We start from the raw sequence: 13,177 nt of genomic DNA, 5'->3' as shown, positions 1-13,177 counted from the left end.
TGGGAGCCCAGGAGTCACACCTGCCCCCTGGCCACATTACTCACCCATCCCCCAAGAACAATATTGCTCATTTATCCAGTGTCCTCCCTCTTTTACAAAGAGCAGAGACTAAATGCTATGGTGGTTAGGAAATTCTTGCTCAATGAAGCAGTGGAAGGCTCAAGGATTATTCCATATCATAGAATCCATAATTGACAGCTTTCAGAGCCCACATGGGTGCACATGGCTCTCCAAGACCATGCAGCCTCAGTGTGCAACTGTCCATTGGGTGGCCCAGTTGCTCCCGTATCTTTGACACTTAATGAGTATGAAAATCAAAAGTTTGTTACAGCTGGAAGCCCAAAGGATTGCAAGGCCATGGTCTGCTGTATGGTTGTTGTGTCAGGGACACACTCAAATATTTAGATGGTTATTACCTCTCTTGGCAGGCTATGAGCCTGTGAGGGGGAGGCCCTTTTCTCAACCACATGGATGTTAGTAACTGAAACATCCCAAAGGGCTGTCTGTGCTGCCCAGGTAGCTGTTCAATTGCCCAGAAGCATGGTCAACTCAGTAATTGGCCACAGAGGCTTGACAGGGACCAGACTGGCCTGAGCTGGAGGACCACAGATGACTGCCTGGATGGTCAGAGGTCAAGGGCTGTCCTGAGACTTGATGTCTATTGATGCCCACTCAGATGGGACAAAGGATGCCTGCAGTCCCAGGAGGGCCTCACCAGCCCTCAGGAGGCAGCACCTGGGGGCTGGAAGGTCGCTGCACCAAGTTCTGTATAAATTCATAACATGACCATGGAATGACCTCAGTCAGGCCTGTGCTGGACCAGGGCTGCCCAGGCCAAGTGGGGCCAGCACTACTCTTTCCAGTTCAGATGGTAGGAGGAAACCCTGTGGCCTTCTGAGGCCCTAACAACTGTTGACTGAGGTTGAGTTGGATCTGAAACAGTCAGTGACCAGAGCAGACATTTCATTCTTCTGCTATTAGGTTCCAGGATGGGAGGTAGATAACCAGCGGTCCAGGTGAAGCCCACACTCATGAGTGACCCAGGGCAAGTCCTGTCCATCCTAGAGGACTCAGAGGTGTGGGGTTAGGGGGGTCATGGGCCAGTTATGCTTAACACTAACCCACTAACCCTAATGCCCAAATCTCTACTGTTAACTCCCTAACCCTAACCTCCTCATCTGTAAACCGAAACCCTAATACTCCTAACCCCTATCCCCTAGATACTCAACCTTGACCTGTAAACTCCTAACCCTTACCCTGACCCTGACTCAGACCATCTAACCTAACCCTCTAACCTTGACCCTCTAGCCTGCATCCTTTAACTCTAATCCCTCAAAACCTCATCCTCTTTTTTTTATTATTATTATTTGGTTGCACCTGGTCTTAGTTTGCAGCAGGCAGGCTCCTAAGATGTGGCTCCAGGGCTCCTTAGTCATGGCTTGTGGGCTCCTTAGTTGCAGCTTGCCAACTCCTTAGTTGTGGTATGCGGGGTCCCTAGTTGTGGCATGCGAACTCTTAGTTGCGGCATGAATGTGGGATCTAGGGCCCTGACCAGAGATCAGACCCAGGCCCCCTGCACTGGAAGCACAGAGTTCTATCCACTGCGCCACCAGGGAAGCCCCTCATCCTCTTAATGTACCCTTTAATTCTGTCCCTGATCCTCTATCCCTGACCCTGACCCTACATTCTAACCCTGAGCCCTGAGCCTGAATTTCTATCCTTACTCCTGACCCTCTAACTCTGAACCTTACTCTACTCCCTAACCCTAACCTCTGAGCCTGACCATGATCCTACACCACCCTTAACCCTAATCCAAATATAGGCCCATATCAGAACAGACTAAAAATTTGAACCCTACTCCAATCCCTTTTCCCAGTGTAATTAGAACCACAATTTTCATTGTTGTCTGAAACCTAAGCCTGTTCAATTATGCCTTTTCTAAATGAACTCGAATGTACAGTAAACTAAACAAAACCTTAATTATTATACCCACATAATCCTACACTGTTAGTGGTTATATAGACAAATCCTTTGCCTGTAACCTAACCCTAACCTCTAATTCCTAACCCCAACTCTAACTTACACCCCAACCTCAACCCCAAACCTAACTCTAACCTCTAACCACTAACCCACCCAACACAGCCACCCCAAACCTCAGCCAATGCCTGCTCAACTCCCAAACTATATTCCTAACCCTAAAACACAACCACATCCCCCGTGAGTCCTTATCCTGGCTCCTCCAGCCACAAGCCTACCCTGATCCTCACCATGAAGCTGGGTCTAATCCACCCTTGCATCCTATCAGTCGCAGAGCAAGTTGAAGAGGTTCTCACCTTCTTCTGAGCCCTGTGCACTCTGCCCCCGTGCCCCATACCCACAGAGATGGCTCATCCGCCTGGATTCGCACCCCTTGCATATATCACCCAGCAGCATGGTGGGGTTTTGTTTTTGATGTTTTGCTAAGTTTTATTTTAATCCAAGGACTTTGCTTCATACAAAATGTAATTGTAGAAACAATAGCAGAATCCAAAGTTTGGCTGATAAATATTACTCAGGCAGCAAACTAGTCAATCACAGAATTTTTTTTTAAAGCAAGTCCCAGTTGTGTTGCATAGTTGGGACTTCCCTTTTTGTTTTTGTTTTTTTTAAACACTGTTCTTAAATATAAAGTTTTGCAACAAACCCTTGATTTATATCAAATATAATTAAAAATTAACAAATGAATACATTTTATCAAAAAGTATGAAGATGTACATGTCATGCACATACTTGAATATATGTACATATGTATATATTTTACATGCACACATAACTTATTCAAACTACAGCCACTGCTTGACTGGTTCCAGATGCAGACAACTGGTTGATGCACTTCAAATCTGGCAACTCACTGTGAGATTTTGGGGGAAACGTGACAGCTGAGAAGAGACAGTACAGAAACAAAAACGCAGAGTCGGGAAAACAAGACAGTATATCCCCCGCTCTCTGTAATTTTCACCAATTCCAGTGTCTAGAAGAATCCAGACAAGCCAGCATGGCTGTGTGGGTCCGGAAAAGTGGATTCTCTGCCCAACATGGCCTGGGGAAGCAGCTGTGGTTCTGCACAGAATGAATACACTCAAAATAATATGGGCTGGGGGACCAGAGACAAAACATCAGTACCAAAATACACATCCTTCTGCTCTGCAACAGGAGCCAGGGATGACATGCACAGTCCAAGATTCCGATTTTAATTATATCTTATTTGAGTAAAATACTCTGTTATTTTAAAGTTTCAGAGTGTTTTGCCTTCGAGTAAGGAAATTCTATAAAATGGTTTGGTCACAATCATGCTCAAACCCTAGAACAGGTGGCGGTCTTGTGTGTTTTATTTCTAATATTAAACGTGTGTCTTGTTGCATAGCCCTATGGGTTAACGGCATCCACTTATGGGGACACACAGACACGCACACACACACATCACACTCCAAGTTTCTTTAGGAGAATCATGGGGTAAAAGCCAATGGGAACATTCAAATGATCCAGCAAAGAGATCATCTCACATTTCAAAATATGGAGGACACACCAGAATCTACTCATCTAAATGCTCCTTTTGTTCACAAAACAAAGTGTTTTATGCACCACATCCTAACAGTGGTCTTTCTCTTTTGAATGTGGCCTTGAAGCAACACTTTGTTTGGCTGCCTGCTTTCCCACCTCTTGTGCCAGAAAGAGTGTGGGCTCAGATGCCCAGCTCAGCAGCTGCAGCTGAGCTGCTCCTTCCTCCGAACTCCGGCCTCATTTCCATTTGGTTCCCAGCTGCCCTCACCTACTCAGATGCAGGCACTCCTCCTGCCCCCACCCCATCCAATCTCCCCCACTTCCCCCCAGCCTCTCCCTGATGAGTCTTCTGTGAAAAGAAATTTGCACAACTACAGAGATTGCGCCCTGCCTCTCAGGCACCCCGTCCCTGAGAATCGGGTGTAGAAAGACTGACCGGCCCACGCGGGCCATGCTACACATGCCCTGCAGCCTCTACTGGTTCGAGGAAAAAGGGCAAACGGCCACTTCATTCCAACTACGACGGACCTACTGGATGTTTTCTGCATGTTCTCAATTACATCCGCTTTCTACTCAGTTGTTGTTTGGAATAGTTTCCACAAAGCCCACTCGCAGTTCACACAGGTCTCCCATCCCGCCCCCGGGAGCCTGCGCGAGGCGCTAGGAGGTCAGGCACTTGGTCGAGAGCCACGGGAGCCGGGGTGGTCTGGTTGGCCGCCTGGACTGGACACAGAGCATCTCCTCGAGCAAGCCGAGAACACGCATCCTGAGAGGCTGAGATCCTCCTATAGGTTTGATGTTTTACAGTCATGTTAACATTCCCTTCCCCGTTATTCTGTTCTTTTTATTTTTATTTTCTGATCAAGTATATAGAGTCAACAAACGAGTGAAGGGTGTCGTGAATAAAAATCAAAACCAACAGCAAGAACGTTGTCCAGATTTGGTCCCTGTCAGGGCTGACTGTGTCTGGGAGAGGACAGAGCATCGGCGTGTGTTTCTAGTGCCTATTTGCCATTTTAGGTACGAAGGGCGCCACCGGATTGTTGGTGTGCGGGGGCTGACGAGACCTGCTCAGTTTACCACCGACTCTGTCCTGAGGTCTCGCCCGCTCCTCTGCACCACACGTTTGGATGAAGGATGATCCGCACAAGATTCAGACCTCCTGCAAAACGTTCCCAGCACACACCTCGGTTGTGGGTCCTTCACTCAGTGCCGCTCAGCACACACAGCCGCGTCCTGTGTAGGCTCTGAGCTGTGAGACCCAGGGAGGCAGCGCGAGAGAGGTAGAGGGGGAGCCACATCCCTCTACAAACCGCTCCACCCAGCGTGAGGGAGGAGACACAGGGGCGAGGCTCTCCTCCCGGGGCTGCTGCCCCCGCCTCAGCGCCCGAGCGCCCCCGGAGCCCAGCGCGGATGATAAAACTCATCACCTGGGACGCGCCCGCCGGTCGCGGTGCGGCTAGCACCAGTGGTCTTGGTCGGGGTGGTGGTAGCTGTGCCGCCCCGGCCGCTCCCGCCAGAGCTGAGCCCCAGAGTGCAGTGGTAGCCGTTGGGCACCCGGCAGAGGGGGTGGGACTGGGAGGTCAGGGAGGACACATAGGAAGTCCGGGAGAAGCGGCCCGAGTTGGTGGCCACGGCCTCCTCGAAGGTAAGCGTGTCCTCAGGCTGGGTGTGGGCAGCAGCCTCGCTGTCCAGACGCCGCCCCAGGTACGGGTCGGAGCCAATCCGAGTGCTGGGGGCCAGGGCCTGGCTGAGGGGGGTCTCTCTGGAGCAGCGCGTTGTGTTCTGAAAGGCCACGGCTAAGCCGGCCTGGGGAGAAGGCAGGGAGGCTGGTATAAGCCCCAGCAAAGTGGACGGGCGAGGAGTTGGCCGTCTTATAGGCGATGCTGGGACGGGGGGTCAGCAGGGTCTGGGGCAGCTGCCTCCGCCCGCCGCGGCCACGGGTGCTAGCACCAGATGTTGGCAGCAGGGGGCTCCCGTTCGCTGAAGCACTGCCTTGCAGGAAACGGGAACACAGCAAACCCCAGTCAAAGGACAGGGAGAACAGAGCACAGCACAGGGAGAGCTACGGCGGGGGGCGGGGGCGGGCAGCTGGGATGGACCCGGGGCGGCCCCAGGAGGGTGGGATGGCAGTCTGGGGATGGTGGTGACAGCAAGGGATAGGCACAGGGCCAGGGACCAGGAGACCACAGCCCAGCCCACCTCTGTCAGAAGGAAAGCAAAGAAGGGATTGGACAGCGGGAGGGCCAGGGCTCCGCCCGGCGGGACGGACGGGCCCGGGAAGCAAGGAGCGCAGGCTTGGGCCTAGGAACAAGGACGGGAAGGGGCTACCTCCCGGACCCCAGCGAGCGCGGGCGAGGCGGTGTCCTGAGGCCCACGTACCTGTCTCGGGGGTCCTGGCTCCTGCCCAGCGGCTGGCGACGGCGGGGGGTGACTGCTGAGGGGGGGAGCTGGGGCTGTGGAGGCTCACGGCCCCCAAAGCGGTCGCAGGAGTAGAAGCGCTGCTTCTCGGAGGAGGAGGAGGGCTGCCTTCGCTCCTGGGACCGGCCCCGCTCCTGCCTGCGCTCCCACCGGCAGCCTGCTGGCCCGTCCCCCCGGGGGCGGCCCTGGCCCCGCGGCGCTGTTAGGTGCTGGCGCGGGGGAGAGGAGAAGTCAGCACAGCCAAGCCGGCAGCGAGACAGACCCCACCCCGGCCTGGCCCCCCAGTGCCAGCAGAGGGTCCCAGGGAAGAGCTGGGGGGTGCTCCTGCCTGGTCTCAGGCTCAGGGCTGGCTGTGGGGTTGTGAGGTGCAGAAAGGAAGAGGGTTCCCATGTGCTCTTGAACCCCCAACTCGAGCCACCGCCCCTCGACAGACCTCTCACACGCACTGCCATCTGTGTCTGTGGACAGGCTGGGCCCCTTCTCCAGGGACCTCAGCTTCCTGTCCCTGCGGCGATAGCAGCGGTGGTGATGGTGGGGGGCGGCCTGGCTGGCCGGAGCGTGGTCCAGGGCGGCGTTGCAGAGACGAGCCACGGGGGTGGGGCGCTGGGGCGCCAGAGTGGAGATGGAGCGCTTCATGGGGCTGGCGTCTGGGGTCGGCTGCAGGTGGGGACACGGGTGGGCGCACGGCCTGAAGAGTGGGGTCCAGGGAGGCCCAGGGCGGTGGGGAAGCCACCATGACACGGGGGCTGGGCAGACCACAGGACTCATCCCATGGGGAAGAATGGGCCTGGGACTCTATCCCTGAAGTTGGGGCATCTCCCCAGACTAGGGAGGCTGTGCCCCAGGGAGCTGGGGGGCAGGAGGGAGCATGGCACCCCGGAGGGCCTTGCCTGAGGTCTGGCAGGGTCCCTGGGGAGGCCCACTGCGGGGCTGGGGTTCAGGGACCACCAAGCCCTTCCCTCTCCCTGGACTGCTCTTGCCCACCCGAGACCCACCGCTTCTTCAGAAGCACTCTTTGCACAAAATGCTGTTTGTGTGCCTGTCTGTCTCTCCCAGGCCGGGCGGGGCCCAGGAGGCCTCTTGGCCTCAGCATCCCTACAGGACACGGAGGGTGCCAGGAAGAGGGAGGCTATTGGCCTGGCTGGAAGGATCCTGGGTGGGGCCCAGAGCTGCCCTGGCAGCCATGGTGAGACCACTGTGCCAGCCCTTCCGTCCATCCAGCACCGTGAGGCTGCTCCCCCAGGGCTGAAAGCACAACCCACGGAAATGGGCTCACCCAGAGCCACTGCTCGGGCTCAAGCGTCAAGGAGGGAGAAGAGGCGCCAGCATGGCACCGAAGGGACGTGGCGAGGCCAGGAGGGCACCAGGCGCAGTGGGCAGAGACGGGGGAGTGAGGGGTTGGAAGAGGAATGCTCAACCCAGGGACTGAGCCTGGGAAACAGTGCTGCAGCCCCCTGGCCAGGGGCTTCCTGCCAGGTGGTCAAGCGAGTCCCAGAGAAAGAACGTCCAGTGTCCAGAGAGGGAGCAGGGTCACCCCCAGGGCCTCCGAGAGGACATGAGGGAAAAGGGTGGCTTGAGGAGGCCCTGTGTGTGATTTCTGGGGGAGTGAAGAGCTGGAATGGGAGAGGCGTGTCCCAGAAACAGGGAAGGGCTGGGTCAGTGACACGAGGCAGTGGGGACTCTTCCTGGCCTGGCCACACCTCTCGAGGCCAGCATCGTGTTCTGAGGGTTCCAAACAGGGCCGGTGGTGTCCAGGCTACAGTGCATTCAGGGAGGCTCCACCCCAGCAAAGCCCGCGTGTGGGACACAAGCTCCCCCATGCCAAGTCTCCTCACCCCCAACCCCCCTCCCATGACCCCAACCCTCCCAGACCACCCACCTGAGTCTCCGCTGCCAGGTAGGGCATGGAGGCCACTAGGCCCTGGCTCTCCAGCCCGGGTTGGGGCTCCCCGTCAGAGCCTCTCAGGGCCATGCTCTGCATCTGGACAACCACAGCCTGGGGGGACAGCAGCCCCCCAGTCACACCCTCCCCCATCCCACTTTCACCTTCTCTCCCATGCCAGCCTCCCCCAATCCTGCTCTCGCCCTCACCCTCCCACTCTCACCCCACCCCCCACTCGGCCCCCAGCCCTGGGAGCCCTCACCGGTTTTCCTGTCTGCACCACTGGGATCTCCGTGAAGTGGCCACGCTCCAGGGGCGTCGTCACCTCGCAGGGCACCTCCTGGGTCCTCTGAGTGCCCAGGAGACCAACTCCTTGATGCCACCCTCTTGGGTATGTGTGTGGAGGAGAGAGGATTGTCCTGTGGGCCTGGAGGTCCATGGGCCACAGAACCTGGCTCCCACCTGCCAGAAACCTCCACCCCGACCCTGTTCTGGGCTGGAAGGAGGCCCCTTGAATGTGGCCACTCTCCAGTTGAGGTACAGCAATGGTCGTGCCCACTCAGAGTTGATGGGCAGAGAGGGGACCCTAGTCTGGGGACATCTGGCCTAGACAGGGGCTCACATGTGCGGTGGGACAAGGCCACACACATGCACACGGGTGAGGCACCCAGCCTGCGCAGCTGCTCCATCAGCCCTGATGGCCCACGGCTACTCACCAGCCCCCCTGACCCCAGCCACGGAGGCCTTCCTGCCCTGAGGTCTAGGCACAAGTGTCACCTTTGGTGAGACCACTTTTGGAGGCCTTCCCCACCACACGCAACCTAACCGCCTACCCTCTCCTTGTCAGTGTTTGTCTTTGTTATTGTGTCACCCAAGGGGCACCAAAACAGCCCAGCATTTGCCTGTGTTTCTGCTCGTTCTCGTGTACAATGAGGCATCACATACATTCTCCATCACCCAGGTTGAGTGGCAACAATCACACTGAGCTCAGAGGTGAAGCCGGATGGCCTAAGCTGGCCACGCTGATGACCAGACCCACCATCACTGGGGTTTCTGAGAACATCCTTCATCTTCTCAAGTTGCAAGCATCTCCCCTGCACTGTGCTGTCTGGAGCTGCTCTAGCCTCAGGAAAGGCTGACCCTGAGAGGAAGCATGGCCAGGAGGACGGATGTTGACCCCAAGGCCTGGTCACCTCTGAGGTCACATCATGCCGAGGCCGGGTGGGCACTTACACCAGCCATCAGAAGGCTCAGTAAATGCCCCCACTGCCTGGCCCCAGTAGATTGGGCCCTCTCTCACATGCAACAAAAAAGGGTGGTAACTGATTTGTGTAGAAATTATAACCCTGGAAATAAGCGACGTTCATTTTCCTGAACCAAAAGCCTGGCTCAGATCAGTCCACAAAGACACCTCCCCACCCCATCTCCTCCAACACACACATGGACACTCAGAATCCACTGTTTAACTTTAAATGCACAAATGGGATCATAATCAGCATGGAGAAAGGAGAGTATGGGAACACGGGGGCTCCCAGGCGCCGGGAGGCCAGCCCTCAGGGCCTGCACGCACTCAAGAGTGCGGTTTTCGCACGGGAGCGTTACCAGTTGTGCTTAGGTTCTCCCGGTGTCCTGTGGCCTCTCCACCTCTGGACTTGTGCCGTCACAGTGTCAACTCCTGTCACATGAGCTCGGGCTAGGGAGGTGACTTGCTTTGGCCAATGGGGCACAAAGAGAGGCCTGAACGCCTGCACCCTAACCCTTCCCCTCGGGCTGTTCTCCGGCCTCCCCACACGACAAGCCCGGACACAGGAGGTGAGAATATGCTGTCCTGGGCCCACCGGTCCCACAGGAGCTGGCCCGGGCCCAGGCCCAGGCCCAAAGCACTGCCAAAGCACTTAGGGCTGGCTGCCCAAGTATGGCAGCTATCTGATCCACAGTCCATGACCCAAAACCAGGCTTCAAAAAGAGTGTCCAGAACATGCACAGGAGAGAAAGAAACCGGGAGCCCTAGCCATGCTTGCTGCCTGGCCTTGTGGTTCTCCAGGATGGCAAGTGGTTGCGAGGCCCACCCTCAGCCCCTGCCGGTGAGACAGAGCGCACGTTCCTGCTTTGGGCTCAACCAATGAGTTGCTTTGGCCAACGGGATGTTAGCAGATGTGAGACACGCCCCTCTAACTGCGGGAGGTGGCTGAGAGGGTTCTGCCCTCCAGTGCGGCTCAGCCTGGCACCAGCTACCACCCCTCAGAGTGCCACAGGGATGCCTATTCTGGATCACTTGGTTTTGGGGTTGTTACCAAGAGTTACGTGATAGGGAAAGACCTTGCTAATTTGTCTACAAAACAGACATCAATATCAAAATGGAGATCTGAGAGGGAAAGTGTCTTAAAGGAAGATGAGAACACTAACAGGCCGTTAACAAAAAGCGGTGAGAAGCTGAGGTGGAAACAGATACCTTCTTAATGGTCTGCAGGCACCGAAGGCCAGCGAGGAAGCAGGGGGGAGCCCTCACCTGAGAGAGAAACAGGCTCCCACAGTGGGAGGCATGGGATGGAATAACAGACTGTCTAAATCAGGTGACCCCAGTGCCGTCAGAGCACCTGTCTACTGTTACAGGAATTAGCCTCAGATGCACCACACAACCGGCTCCGGCGGCAGACTGGACCAGCTGGACCCACCGCGAAGCGTCTGGGTGGAGGTGGGTGTGGCTGGGTGGCGGTGAGACCCGAGGGCTCCCTGTCCTGGGGCACTGCCCACGGGAGCCCTGGGGGGACCCCTGCCCTCCTCCCGCCAAGGCCCCACACCCTGCCCGGTGGTACTCACAACTGCCCCGCCATTGCTGAGGGAGGCGGAGCTCTTCTGCCGAAGGAAAACCCAGGCTCTGCGGAGCACGGCCGGCTGCGTCTGCTCCAGCGTGGCCTTCAGAGGGTGGAACAGGGACCCGGGGCCCATCTGCAGAAGGGGCGCCAGGAGGAGGGTCTCTGAGGCCGGGGACGCCCCATGGATCCTGGGCACCGAGGTGCTCGGCCACCTGTCTGGAACCCCCAGGGCAGGATGGGGATCCCTGGGCCTGCCCTTTGCCCATCAGAAGCCCATTCCCAGTCTGGCCTGTAAGTGACTTCAGGACAGTCATTTCATTTGTTGGAGCCTCAGTTTCCCTTCCTACACAATTTGGGGACTGGATCTGATTACAAATGGCAACAAGATTTCATCTCATTATCAACTTGGATTGATTGGTAGAGGCTGCCAGAGTCCCAGGTTGAGCAGAATTTGGAGGAGATTTCAGGGCTGGAGTGTGGACAGCAGACACTTCGCACCCTGGGGGTGAATGTCCTGAGTGCTGGACATAGGACAATTTTATAGATGAGAGTATACACACGGTCACCAAAGGTTTTGGCTGTGTGGTGAAGTCATCATCTTTGAAGGATGACCTCTGGAAGAAAGTCCTCCAAACTATCCCAGCCAGAGGCATGAGTGGGACACATCATGACCCTGGGCAGTCGGTTTGAACCTCTTTGGGCCCTGCCTGTGTGCACCTCCTACTAACGGAAGCACAGGCTATATGGGGTTTCTGACTCTGTGAGCCAGAGAGGTGGCCGCAAGAACCTCTCATCTTCCTTTTCCCACTGCACCTTCTTCAAGAAGGGGCTGGGTCCCCTCTGCTGCCAAACAGTGGAAGGTGGCAGAGTCTCGGGGTTATTTCCTGGAACTCCTGGAACCTGGTACTTGGGACAGGCCTCCGGGAGCTTGGTGAATCTGGTCTCTGGTGGTTTTGTTCTGTTTATAGAAGTCGAATATCATGAGAGCTGCGTACACTTTCCCCACTGTCATCTCATTGGCTGGAGAGCACGGCAGGCAAGGGAGGGAATACAAGAGAAAGGGGACATGCAGGGTGAGCTGGGGTGAGGAGCCAGCACCCACCATGAGGACTCCTGGACCCACGGGCAGGACCGTGGGGCTTGGCCCACCTGGAGCTCCACTGACTCTTTCCTAGGCCCCGCTGGGCTCCACCCAACACAGCACAGCTCAGTTTAACCCCAGACACCTCATCCTTCTGCCAGCTCCAACTGTAGGCATCTCCCTACCTTTTCTCTGGATTTTCTGAAGGGAATTCCCTACACTAGGAGTGTGGGTGACTCTGCCCAATGGAATACGGCCCAGACATCTCCTCCCACAGCCCCTGGCACCCACCTTGGAGACGAGTGCTCTGGGCTATCCAGGACGTGAGCTCTCCTCTCTAAGGTGACTCAACAATTGCCCTCACCCAGGACTCCCTGCTCTGCCTCTGGGTGCGACAGAAGAGGGGTGGACAGGGGGAGTTTCTCACCCTACTTACGTTTATGGGGTGGCACCAGTAAATCCAGGGTCTTCTGGGGCAAATTGGCCCACACAGAGGAAATGCCCTTCCTCAACTCTGCGTCACACTGATGCTACTTTGTGCCAGCTGGGGCAGGATAAGGGTGGAAAGGGAGAAGAGATGTTAGGAGCCATCCCACAGCCCCCTTGGAGGAACAGGCAGAGCTGGGGTGGGCGGGGAGAGACCCCATGCTGGAGGAAAGGTGCACGGGGGAGAAACACTGCCTTGGAGGCTGGTCACACAGCTCCCCACCAGAACCTGTCTAAAGAGGTGTGGGAGCTGACCCGCCCAGTGGCGAGGGTGCAAGGGCGTGTAGGCGTGGGTGGCGATGGGATTGGGAAGGGACATGGCAGTGTTCCAACCATTCACCAATCATTCCATAAAAGTTACTGAGCGCCCACCGAACACTAGGTGTTGTTCTAGGTGATGGAACAAAATCAAAAGAAACTGCCCATGTGGAGTTACATGATTTTAATCTACAATAAAGTAGCAGTAAGTTAAAAATCCAGTATGTTGGATACAGGAAAAACCAAGAGGGGAGGGACAGGAACTATCAGGAGGGCTGCAGTTTGGACAGAACGGTCAGGAAAGGGCTCACAGGGCCCTGAAGGGGGGCAGGGAGCCAGGAGGGCGAGGCTGGAGCAGAGGGAGAGGATGTGCAGGTGGGGGCCGCTGAGACAGGAAGCAGCAGAGGGTCCAAGCTGAGGAATAAAGTACTCTGATCCATCTTTTTTTAAACATCGTGTTTATTAAAGTGTGATTTACGTACATAAACATTCACTTTGTTAGTTCTTCCACTCTGTGAACTTTGGTAAATGCATATGACCGTGGATCCACCATCACAATCCAGGCAGGAGCTCGGCACCCCTGCCAAGCTCCCTCCGTACCCTTTGTGGTCCACCCCTTCGCCCTCTCCCAGGGCCCTGGCATCAACGATGTGTTTTCTGTCTCAACTGTTTCATCTTCTCAGAATGTCATAC

The 13,177-nt window shown here is 56.1% G+C and overlaps 1 pseudogene; it reads right to left on the bottom strand.

The window, feature by feature from the left end:
* Positions 1 to 3,888: 3,888 nt before the first annotated feature.
* The window catches only part of LOC132593724 (voltage-dependent N-type calcium channel subunit alpha-1B-like), a 118,856-nt pseudogene continuing 109,567 nt past the window's right edge, over positions 3,889 to 13,177 (bottom strand).

Source organism: Globicephala melas, chromosome 17 (assembly GCF_963455315.2).
Source record: "Globicephala melas chromosome 17, mGloMel1.2, whole genome shotgun sequence".
NCBI lineage: Eukaryota > Metazoa > Chordata > Mammalia > Artiodactyla > Delphinidae > Globicephala > Globicephala melas.
The sequence above is the reverse complement of the archived record's forward strand: the minus strand, read 5'-3'. Positions and strand labels throughout refer to the sequence as shown.